Genomic DNA, 12396 nt, shown 5'->3' with positions numbered 1-12396 from the left:
TGTGTGTGTGTGTGTGTGTGTGTGTATGTGTGTGGCTCTTTTCTCTGGGGAGACTCTTGTGGAGAAGTTGGTGATATGAAGGTGCTGGGACCGTCTATGAGGCTTGAACAAGAGAATTACCATGTATGCACTTGAACGAAGCATGATCCCTATAAAGGTGATATCACAAGATGTTTTCAGGGTGGAAAACAGTTCATGAATAATAGATTTCATGGGGGAGAGTGAGCAAAGTTTGCTGAGAGACAGCAGTTGTGTCTGGTTCACATTGGAAGAAGCCATAGTGTAGAAGATCAGGTAACTACTGCAAGACAAACTGTGGCACCATGAGAAGACAAAAATATAGATCACATAATTTGTGAATTTATGTTTAAAACAGGACAAACAGGAGGTGCTAGGGCTGATGGTGATGGCTTGACTCATGGTCAGTAAGTAGGTAGTATAGATGGAGAGACTCCTCCTCACCCTGTACATGTAGAAAAATACCTTAGATTTGAGGTCATTCTGAGAAAACAGTGAGTTAAACAGGTCTGGATACAACAATCACAGTATCATGAGGAGCATCATTATTTGGACAAGGGGTAAGTGACATGTGATCAGGTCAGTAGGCTTAGGTCTGCGATTCAGAAGTGTGAAGATGTGGAAGAAAATGAGAAAAAAGTTGGCTGAAAGTCCAATGCCAGCTTGAAAAAAAAACCACATTATTTAATGGTAAAAATAAGGGAACAGAGATGGTCTTAATGACATAAGTAATAAATGTTTTGTATATCTGGGAAAAAAATAAACTACTTATCACCAATGTTCTTTCTTCAGGAGTCAAAATCCTCACAGCCATTAGGGTTTTCACCTCATTATTTTTAGTAATTGCCTCAGCAATATTTTCTAGACCAAATGACTTTAGTATATATCAAACACCAACACACTCACAGTCATGCCTACATAAGGTTTCCATTATGAATATTCCTATTGTACCCGAGTCCTCCTCTTTGCAAAACATTTTTCTTGTTTTATGTTAACTTACTTTTTAGCACCCATGACAGTGATGTGCATATAAAATCCAAAAAAAAGGTAGTTGTAAGGAAAACTGAATTTTTTTTACAAATAAGAAAGACTAATCTAAGCAAATAATGAGAAAAAAAGTAATTTCCAAATTGAGTTTTTGTCTCATTGCATCACTTTGATATTTTCTAATTTTCTTATTCTCCCAAGTTTGTGGTCCATTGTGATTATATGTGACATATTTTAACAATCCCATATATTTCTGTATTTTACTTTATTTATTTTAAATTTTTTAATGTTTGTTTATTTTAGCGAGAGAGATAGATTGAGCATGGGAGGGGCAGAGAGAGAGTGAGAGAGAGAGAGAGAGAGAGAGAGAGAGAGAGACAGAACCTGAAGCAGTCTCCAGGTACCAAGCTGGGAGCACAGAGCCCGATGTGGGGTTTGAACCCACGAACCATGAGATCGTGACCTGAGCTGAAGTCAGCCGCTTAACTGACTGAGCGACCCAGCCTCCCATAATTTCTGTATTTTAAACAAGGATATTAGTAATCTTGCCAGCCTCCATAAAATTATATTCCATTTTCCATTAAATCCAAAATATTTCCAGGTTCTGGCGATAAAGACACAAAAATAGTTGTGGGAAAAGAATTATTCTCCTTAACTCAAACCGTATCAAAATTATCTTCCCACAACTACAAATTGATTCTCTCCCCGTTTAATTTCCATTCCCGAGGTCTCTAATGTAAATTATTTTCATCTCAGGAGTTAAATGCTAGCCCAACTATCAATTATCAAAAGGATAAAAACAACATTTATCTATTGTGTTACACTCATGAAGTTGCATAGAAATAACTATGTATTAATTCCTTTTTTTGAAACTTTACTTAATATAGGTCTATATCCATATGCCTTGAAAAATACCTAGGGTATCAAGAGTAAAATATTTCCTCTAAAGGTTATCAAAATATCTCAAATCATAATTTTTACAAAGTTTGTAACTGAATAATTTTGCACCTAAGATTTTATATTATTTTTCTGGAAGCAGGCATAATTATTTTATCAATATGATTTAATACATGATTTACAAAACTTAAACCATACGGCTTAAGTATGGTGAAGTATAATGAAAGACCATCACATTCACAGATTACTCTGAGGTGGAAAAATGTTCAATTATATATTCAGGGCATTTATAATTATACTGGTCAATACATATAAATATGTGAGACAATACAGAAATGTTTGGTATTAATGTTATTGGCTCATGCTTGGAAATTAATGTCTGAGGTTGAACATTTTCTAAAATTGCCTCCCAAGCAGGAGTTTATAAAGGACATATTTGTAGTGGATTTAATGGATTTTACATTTTCTTCATAAGCCTGATCTAAAAAGGGACACATTTACCCTATCTATAAGAACTAAACAACTGACAAATGCCACCAAAATACATTTGCAACCTCAGCATTGATGGGTTCTATTTTTATGTGGTATACAGGAAAAGCAAGAGGAAAGCATTCATTTAATGTCACAATGCTTTCCACATTAAAAGGATCATGCTCCGGTACCATAACAGAATATATGGGCATAAGAGACTTCTTACAGATAAATTTACTTATTAACAATATATCTGAATCATTTTATTAATATACCACACATAGCTTATGGCACATCGTGTAGAGAGATAAATAAAGTAACATAAATAAGAATTCTAATACTTTTTGAAAATTTCTAATTATTTAATTAATTAATTTTTGTATATATAATTTATTGTCAAATTGGTTACCATACAACACCTAGTGCTCATCCCAACAGGTGCCCTCCTTAATGCCCATCACCCACTTTCCCCTCTCCCCCACTCCCATCAACCCTGAGGCAAACGGTAAGAGACTCTTATACTGACAATACTTTTTTTTTTTTTATCTCAGACCAAGTTCTCTCCATTTTTTGCATTCTAATTCATATCTTTCATTTTGTAAATGACTATGTCACTGACAAAATCTTTGATCTGGATCATCAAATGTTATGTTTCTCCAGGGAGGCTCTTCAGCTCAATAAGGCTGAGTCTGGACAACAAACTAGTTATGGTGCCCATGGACTAGGGTGTAAAGTGTAACTTCTTTCAGTACAAAATGTGAAAATTTAATTTAACTTCTAGAACCAAACAACTGATAGTTGTCATCAAGATATCAAAAGGTCATCTTTGTTTCTCTTTAATTTAAACTTAATGATGTGTTTTCTGTTTTTAAAAAATAGCCTATAGCTCCACGATGGAAAGATGTTAGGATTTGCAATAATATAGTAATGGCCCAGAAGAATTCGAACAAAATTAATCTATGGCTGGCATCTATAGATGGCTAGAGTGCAAAGTATAATTGGATCCAAACTGATACATTGAGAACTTAAAATCAGATGTGCATCTGACAATTTACTATGTGACAATAATGGGCTGGACGAGCTAAGTGACTTGCATCTGATCCCTCACAGAAGGCAAAATGCAGGTCAAATTTATGCTCTTGCATTGACTTTTACCCAGCCTATAATAAATATTGGAAGTCCCAAAGTATGTACACAATACCAGATAATGGTGGGGAAAATAACACTGTTACATGTACCAGACAGAAGACCGATCATAAAGTCTATGGGTTTAGATCAGCTGTCTGGAGTAAAGAGGAGTATAAGAAAGAAAAAAAAATACATAACTTTCAAGAACTTAAGGACTATTTTGTGTAAGATGAAAATGCTTTTCAACGTTTTTTTTTTTTTTGTTTTGTTTTTTTTTTTTTCATTTATTTTTTGGGACAGAGAGAGACAGAGCATGAACGGGGGAGGGTCAGAGAGAGAGAGGGAGACACAGAATCGGAAACAGGCTCCAGGCTCCGAGCCATCAGCCCAGAGCCCGACGCGGGGCTCGAACTCACGGACCGCGAGATCGTGACCTGGCTGAAGTCGGACGCTTAACGACTGCGCCACCCAGGCGCCCCGAAAATGCTTTTTGTAGTAACAAAATTTTGTAACATCTGTTTTACCAAATTTTTAATAATCCAATTTTAAATTTGCATTATTTTATGAAGTACAAGATATTGGCACACTCCCCATTATAGTTTTCAGAATATTATCTGTGCAATAAAATATTATGTTTGTTTGGGATACCTGGGTGGCACATTTGTTTAAGCGTCCGACTTCAGCTCAGGTCACAATCTCGCAGTCCATGAGTTTGAGCACCGCGTCGGGCTCTGGGCTGATGGCTCAGAGCCTTGAGCCTGCTTCCAATTCTGTGTCTCCCTCTCTCTCTGCCCCTCCCCCATTCATTCTCTGTCTCTCTCTGTCTCAAAAGTAAATAAAACGTTAAAAAATTTAAAAATATATATGTTTGTTTTATTACTATACAAATAAAAAGTATCATTTTAGTGATCAATGTCATTATATTATATGAAGAGCATTGTATACTCTATGACTGGACATCGTAACACATAAAGTGATTGTTGGAATTGCAGATAAATAAATGAGTGGATATTTTTTGTTTCAGTGGCAATAGGTTTCTACCTGAGAAGTACAGCTGCCAATTTCAGGAAAAGAAAACACCATTCTCATTAAAATTAGTTCCATAAAAATTTATTTTTAAAAAAGGTACAAGTCCCACATTAATATATATAAGAATCAGAAGTCATTGAATAACTGAAATGCATGTAGTAGTCTGGCAATGGATCTTAGAGTAGGGTAAAGCTGAAACCACTATGTTTGCTGACAAGGAGATTTGCAATTTCAAGATATTTAATTCTTAGTTTCCCTGGGGAAAATCATAAGAAGGAAATATCACTGCAGAATTAGGAGACAGAAAAAATGCTGGAAGAGCTTTATCAGAAATATCATGCAATAAATTTTGGAAAAATGTAAAAATCTTGGTGGTGTGCCTTTGTGGCCATCACAACAGAGGATGACAGAAAAGTATAACACTTTTTTATTCCAAGATCTTGCAAAGTGTTTTATCATTGTGAGTGTGTTCCACAAAGTAATAAAAGGGAGTCACATCAAGTGTATAAAAAAATTAACATGTAGGGATATCATCAATTGTGAAACTGGAATTTGGAGGAGTATATTCTGTTTTCTAAGTATGTTAATTAGAATCACTCAAGCTGTCTCTTTCTTGACACAATCCTCCCTAATTGCATGAAGGGTAGACTTTTTTTTTACATGAGTTCTCTCTTGAAATCTTAACATTTTTTCATATCCAGAGGCAGAGAGGGTTTTTACTGTTTGAAATCCAAGAGAGCTTGATGTCCTCATGCAAATAAGCAATGACATTTATCATCATATCTTTCTTTATCCTACACCAATTCTTTCTCATACTTTTAGAGCATACACACTGGAAGGCACTATGCCAAATGAATTCACTTACTTTAGTTATGGATTTTAATAATAAAATTATAGTTTACCTGCACATTTGTCAGTAAAAGTTCCAATGAACAAATAACAATTTGAAGTGTTCAGAAGAAACAGCATGGTCACAATATTTAGAAAATAAATTTTATCACAAGATAATGCTTTGTCTTTCCATTTTGCCCAACTGTTGCTCTGTTCTTAATCTATCTCAACAAAATTAATGTAAAGGACATCTTATGATTTACTATATTTAAAATATGTAAACAGAATTTATTTTAGGAAATAATGGAATTTGAAATCATGCAGACTAAGCATTCTTGTAATATTCATGTATGAATATTCAACATATCATGTACTATCTTCATTATTTCTGCAAATATTATATAAGTGCCAGAAAGTGGAATTCCCAGATCAAATTTTTGTAAACAAGACAATTTTGCTATGTTAGAACCCACTATAAAGGAATAAAATAAAATATTTACATTAATATGCTAATATAGAATTCATGTAAAAAATGTTTAAAACATCACTTTTATGACATAATAATTGTAATGAGTCCCAAAATGTTAAAAATGACTTAAAGGAAGGAAGTATAATTGTCATTTTGAGTTATTTCAGATTCCTTATATATTAAAACACATAATAACACCCAAACACATAAACTGAGAAAAAATGGTATAATAAGAAAAAGAGAAAAACAATTCCAGTTAAAATATATCAAAAATTATAAAAAATTATTCCAAAAATCTAAACGTTGTTAACCTCCCATGATTCATAAAATTGGTCTTTTAGTCTTATAACGTCTGCTGTATCTAAGTATGCTTTGCTGGAAAATGCCTGGAATTATAAGGAAGTTATAATACTTTGTTAATATCCTCTCTCATCCCATCACCCACCTGCTTCTTGAGCAGTCTCGGTTAATGAGCCTGAGGAATAGACCCTCACCAGACTGTCTTTGGGGTGAGTCTGTTTGTGAGATGTGTCCCACATTATACTGTTATAAGAGAAAAGACTCCATTAGATAATCTCCCTTCAGGTCCAGAATTATCATGTCACCTGTAGAACTAGGACAAGCCCTGGCTTGGAAATGCTATACTTGGAGCCACGAAAGGGAAACTAAACTTATTTCACTCCAGGGCAAGAATAGACAAGGAGCAGTTGCTTTCCCAAATTTTCCATGTATGATCTCATTTTGCATGGCCACCTTGTCCCAGTGGATTGTATTGTTTTGGTTACTGTCAACAAAAAATAATCAACCATCCTAATTTCAAAAGAAGTAGAATACCATGGAAGATTCTCCAGGATACCACACTAATTTAAGTGATTCCAAGTGTCTTTTACATGTTTCCCAACTGGTCTCTATTTTAGGTCAAAACTAAACTACAAGCTCATTTGAGGAGTTAGGAAAATGTCCTCTCATCCTGACCCATACTGGGTAAAATCTTGTCCTCCTAAGAACACAGCTCTGGAAGTAAAAAGCAATCTGGCATGGGGAGAAAAATTCAGGCTGTTTTTCACTCCTCCACCCATTTTTTCAGGGGAACTTATAGGTGGCAGAAAGGACAGCTCCATCCAAGCAGAGATGGCGGTTGGAATATGAAATGTCTGTGCAAAGATATCTTACTTTGATATGAAGTGTCAGGATCTCGTAGAGGTGTGTTATGCCTGGCCCATAACTTAGTCCATTCTGATGCTTGTACCCAACAGGTTGTTTTATGTCACACACTCCGTATTAGACCGAACACTCCTTAGCAACTGTCATTTCTATTTTTTTGTCTGTGACACCGATCAACTGCATCTTTATTATAACTACCCTGAACCTTAACACTAACCTTAGTTATGACTGACACGTTTCTGTTCCCTTTCTTATCAAAACATCATTTTTCTTAAATTGGTGACTTTTGTATTTCTAAAGTTATGAATATATGAATAGGATACCAGTTCTTAGCCTGTTTGAACTCAACATAGTATACTTCTCACAAATCATTCTGTGCTTCTCCAAAAAAAATATTCATTTGGCATGAGAAGTACCTGTTCTACAGTATTCTACAGTCTAAAATTACAATTATTTCTGCCATCAATCCAGCTCAATCTATTATTCGCCCCTATCACTATGACACTGTCGAATCCAGGACAATTTCTTAGGTCTAGTATTTGTTACCATTTTGAAATCTCTCTAAACTCCTTCTTTTAAATTTTTTTGTATAGAGCTTTTGGGTTGGAAACTGGACCCTGTACTCACAGAGGACAAGAGATAAGAAAAAGAAAAAATAGGCAGAACAGTCCAGATTGGTAGGTGGAAGACTTAATAAGCAGTAGCACATACAAAGTTCAGTTAGATTGGCTGCAAGATGAATAGATGAGTAGAGATCTGGATCCTCTCACCAAAATCTTAAAGTTTACATAGCACATGACTGGGCTTAGTCATGAACACCATCCAGATGGTCTCAAATACACTTTACTCTCCAAGGCTATGGTCCTTGAAATAGCTCCCACCATAGGATTGGTGTAGCATATACCTTCCAAAGACAGGGGAAAGGGCGAGGATTCTCTAAATGTCCAGTTGTAGCTCACAGGCCAACCAACAGTCCTGTCCTCTTTGACCGCCTCCAACAAGCACTCCAAAATAAAAAACAAAAAAAAAAAAAAACCAACAATAACAAATGAACAAACAAACAAAAACCTTTTCAACCAAGAATCCCGTACCCAGGAAACTATGAAAAATAAAAATGAAGACATCCCAGAAAAAGAAAACTTGAGTTAAATTGTTGCTAGCCACCTTATATACTAGAGGAAGCTCTTCAGTTAGAAAACATATGACCACAAACAGTATACACATTCTTGTGTGTGTATGCGTGCATGCCTACACACACACACACACACACACACACACACACACACACAAATAGTAACAGTATAAATGATTTTATAATTATAAAAGATAGTAAGGGAGCATCTGGGTGACTCAGTCAGTTAAGTGTCCGAGTTTGGCTCAGGTCATGATCTTATGGCACCTGAGTGCAAGTCCCGCATCAGGCCCTTTGCTTACATCTCAGAGCCTGGAGCCTGCCTTGGATTCTGTGTCTCCCTCTGCCCTTCCCCATCATATGCTCGGTTTCTTTCAAACTAAGTAAACATTGCAAGAATTATAAAAAATAAAAAACAGTAAGAATGTATATGTCTTGCCTTTTCTTAATTTACTTTAAGAAAAACATGTTTAAAATATGTAGGGGTGCCTGGGTGGCTCAGTCGGTTAAGCGGCCGACTTCAGCTCAGGTCATGATCTCACGGTCTGTGAGTTCGAGCCCCGCATCGGGCTCTGTGCTGACAGCTCAGAGCCTGGATCCTGTTTCAGATTCTGTGTCTCCCTCTCTCTGACCCTCCCCCGTTCATGCTCTGTCTCTCTCTGTCTCAGAAATAAATAAACGTTAAAAAAATTAAAAAAAAAGAAAAAACATGTTTAAAATATGTATTTCTATTCTTATAGGACCAAGAATGCAATGCATATTTTAAAAATGTGTTTAATCAGGAGACTATAGATGCTGGAGAGGAAGTGGAGAAATGGGAACCCTCTTACATTGTTGGTAGGAATGCAAATGGGTGCAGCCACTCTGGAAGACAGTGTGGAGGTTCCACAAGAAATTAAAAATAGATCTACCCTATGACTCAGCAATAGCACTTCTAGGAATTTACCTAAAGGATACATGAGTGCATATTCATAGGGGGACATGAACCCAAATGTTTATAGTAGCACTTGCAACAAGAGCCAAATTATGGAAAGAGCCTAAATGTCCATCAACTGGTGAATGGATAAAGAAATTGCGATTTATATACACAATGAAATACTACTTGGCAATGAGAAAGAATGAAATATGGCCTTTTGTAGCAACGTGGATGGAACTGGAGGGTATTATGCTAAGTGAAAGAAGCCAGGCAGAGAAAGACAGACACCATATGTTTCACTCATATGTGGATCCTGAGAAACAACAGAAGACCATGAGGGAGGGGAAGGAAAAAAAAAGTTAGAGAGGAAGGGAGGCAAACCATTAGAGGCTCTTAGAAACTGAGAATAAACTGAGGGTTGATGGGGGTGGGAGGGAGGGGAAAATGGGTGATGGTCATTGAGGACGGCACCTGTTAGGATGAGCACTGAGTGTTGTATGGAAACCAATTTGACAATAAATTTCATATTAAAAAAAAAAGGCAGAAGTATATTGCAATACAGGCCTACCTCTAGAAGGAAGAAAAATCTCAAATACAAAACCTAAGCTTACACCTAAGGGAGCTAGAAAAGAACAGGAAATAAAGCCTAAAGCCAGTAGGAGAAAGAAAACAATAAACATTAATGCAGAAATAAATGATGTAGAAACAAACAAATGCAAATCCACCATAACAGATCAATGACACTAAGAGGTGTTTCTTTGAATGAATTAATGAAATTTATTAACTCCTAGCCAGACTTATCAAAAGAAAAATAAAAGGACCCAAATAATACAAATGACAAATGAAAGAGGAGAAATCACAACCAACACCACAGAAATACAAACAATTTTAATGGTATATGATAAAAATGTATGCCAACAAACTAGGAAATCTGTAAAAAAAAATTTAAATATAAACACACACTAAGAAAAGTGAAACAGAAAGATATAGAAAATTTCTTAATAGAAAAATTCATAGTCAGCAAGGAAATAGAATCAATAATAATAATAAAAAAATCTCCCCAAAATTCCAGGGCCAGATTGCTTCCCATGGGATTTTTGCCAGCTATTTAAAGAAGAAATAATACCCATTCTTTTCAAGCTTTTCTAAACAATCGAAATGGTGGAAGGAAAACTTCTACACTCCTACGATGCTAGAATTACCTTCAATCCAAACCCAGACAAAGACCTGACTTAAAAGCAGAATTACAAGCCAATGTCTTTGATGAACAAAGATGCAAAAATTTGAACAAGATACTAGCAAGTTGAATCCAACAATATATTAAAAGAATTGTTCACCAGTGTCAAGTGGGATTTATTCCTGGGCTGCAGGAGTGGTTCAATATACATAGTTAATCAAAGTGATCCCCCACATCAATATGGAAAGGATAAGAAACCTCTCAATAAATGCACAAAAAGCAATTGATCAAATATAGCATCCATTTTTTATTTAAAAAAAAAAAAACCTCTCAACAACATAGGGATAGAAGGAACATACATCACCATCATAAAGTCCATATATGAAAGACCCACAGTTAATATCATCCTCAATGCTGAAAAACTGACAGCTCTTCCTCTAGAGTCAGGAGCAAGACAGAGATGTCCAATTCCAACATTAATATTCAACATAGGAATGGAAGTCTTAGCTTCAGCAATAAGACAAAAATAAAGACATACAATCAGTAAGGATGCAGTCAATATTTCACTAATGGCAGATGAGTGATATTCTATACAGAAAACTTCAAAGACTATAAAAATCCGCTAGAACTGATACACAAATTCGGTAAGGTCCAAGGTTACAAAATTAACGTATACAAAGTAATGAAGCAACAGAAAGTGAAATCGAGGAAGCGATCTGATTTACAATTGCGCTGAAAACAGTGATATCCCTGGGAATATACTTAACCAGAGAGTGAAAGACCTGTACTCTGAAAACTATGACAGATGAAATAAATTGAAGATGGCACAAAGAAACAGAAAGACATTCTGTGATCAAGGACAGAACAAGAAATATGGCTAAAATAGCTATACTACACAAAGCAATCTACATATTTAATGTAATCCCTATCAAAATACCACTACCTTTTTTTCTAACGTTTATTCATTTTTTTGATAGAGAGACAGAGCATGAGTGGGGGAGGAGCAGGGAGAGAGGGAGACACAGAATCCGAAGCAGGATCCAGGCTCCGAACTGACAGCACAGAGCCGGACTTGGGGCTCGAACTGACAGAATGTGAGATCATGAGCTGAAGTCGGAAGCTCAACCGACTGAGCCACCCAGGAGCCCCGTAAATACTACAGCATTTTTATAGAGCTAAAACTGTGAAATCCTGAAATGTGTATGCAACCACAAAAATTTTGAATAGCCTTTGCTTGAAAAAGCAAAGCAAAGTTGGAGGCAGAACAATCCTGGACTTCAAGTTATATGATTACAAAGCTGTAGGGATTAATACAGTATGGTAGTGGAACAAACATAGACACATACATCAATTGAATGGAATGGAAAACCCAGAAATGAACTGACAAATATATGGTCAATCAATCTTCAAGAATGCAGGAAAGAATAGCCAGTGGGAAAAAGACAGTTTTTTCAACATATTGTGTTGGGAACACTGGATAGTAACATGCAAAAGAGTGAAATTGGACCACTTTTTTACACCATACACAAAAATAGGGGCGTCTGGGTGGCTCCTTTTTTAATCATCCGGCTTCAGATCAGGTCATGATGTCATAGTTCATAGTTCAAGCCCCATGCTGGGCTCCATGCTAACAGTTCAGAGCCTGGAGCCTGCTTCAGATTCTGTGTTTCCCTCTCTTTCTCTCTTCCCCTACCCCATTTGTGCTCTGTCTCTCTCTCAAAAATAAATGAACACTAAAAAACCCTAAGAGTGTAGAAGACATGCATACACATTTTCCCTAAGAAGACATGCCAATAGCCAATAGCTAAATGAAAAGATGCTCAACATCACTTATCATGTACAAGCTCCAATGAACAGTACAATGAGATATCACTTTACACCTGTCGAATGGTTAAAATTAACAACACAAGAGGAGCACAGGTTGGCGAGGATGTGGAGAAAGGAGAACCCTCATACCGTATTGGTGGGAAGGTAAATTGGTGCAGCACATTATGGAGGTTACTCAAAAAGTTAAAAATAGAACTTCTCTACAACCCACCAATTGTACTACTAGGTGTTCACACAAATGACACACCAAGAGAATTTAAAAACATAAATAAATAAAGCAGTGATAGGGAAAGAGAGATGACCTACAGGGTTGAAAAAAAATCTGTTTAAAGCCAGTACACAGGGACATA

The 12396-nt window shown here is 36.1% G+C and overlaps 1 long non-coding RNA gene across 1 annotated transcript in view; it reads right to left on the bottom strand.

The window, feature by feature from the left end:
* LOC144614857 (uncharacterized) overlaps window positions 1–12396 on the bottom strand; it is a 715444-nt gene that overhangs the window by 385446 nt on the left and 317602 nt on the right. The gene's annotated exons all lie outside the window — the stretch shown is intronic.

Source organism: Panthera onca, chromosome F1, assembly GCF_046562875.1.
Source record: "Panthera onca isolate mPanOnc1 chromosome F1, mPanOnc1 haplotype 2, whole genome shotgun sequence".
Taxonomy (NCBI): Eukaryota; Metazoa; Chordata; class Mammalia; order Carnivora; family Felidae; genus Panthera; species Panthera onca.
This window is presented reverse-complemented; position numbering and strand designations above follow the sequence as displayed.